Here is a 528-nt window from a genome sequence, read left to right as displayed (position 1 = left end):
CGTATTTTGGTACACAATGCACCAAAACATTTGTTTCTATTTACTTTGAAAAAAATCCCCTTCAGAGATAGCATGTAGAGAGCAGCCATCTGTTCAGGATGGCACTTTTGAATTGTTGTTTTTCTGAACTCTCCTGACTCTGTAAATGTTAATTTTTAAAAAAAGGACTGTGCTCTCTGGGCTCAGACCTAGTGCTTGGCGACATGGCCAAAGGTACCAAGAAAGTCGGGATCGTATGGGGCCTCCCTCCGGAGAATGGTGAAGAAAATTGCAATCAGCCAGCACGCCAAGTACACTTGCTCTTTCTGTGGCAAAACCAAGATGAAGAGACGAGCTGTGGGGATCTGGCACTGTGGTTCCTGCATGAAGACAGTGGCTGGCGGTGCCTGGACATTCAATACCACTTCCGCTGTCAGGGTAAAGTCCGCCATCAGAAGACTGAAGGAGTTGAAAGACCAGTAGACGCTCCTCTACTCTTTGAGACATCACTGGCCTATAATAAATGGGTTAATTTATGTAACAAAAAAA

General features: G+C 44.7%; 1 pseudogene across 1 annotated transcript; it reads left to right on the top strand.

Annotated features, from left to right (window-relative positions):
- Positions 1-203: 203 nt before the first annotated feature.
- Positions 204-528, top strand: LOC117087805 (annotated as a pseudogene). The gene has a single exon (XR_004438919.1). The product of XR_004438919.1 is annotated as a 60S ribosomal protein L37a-like (transcript).

This window comes from Trachypithecus francoisi, unplaced genomic scaffold (assembly GCF_009764315.1).
Source record: "Trachypithecus francoisi isolate TF-2019V2 unplaced genomic scaffold, Tfra_2.0 Lachesis_group10, whole genome shotgun sequence".
Taxonomy (NCBI): domain Eukaryota; kingdom Metazoa; phylum Chordata; class Mammalia; order Primates; family Cercopithecidae; genus Trachypithecus; species Trachypithecus francoisi.
The sequence above is the reverse complement of the archived record's forward strand: the minus strand, read 5'-3'. Positions and strand labels throughout refer to the sequence as shown.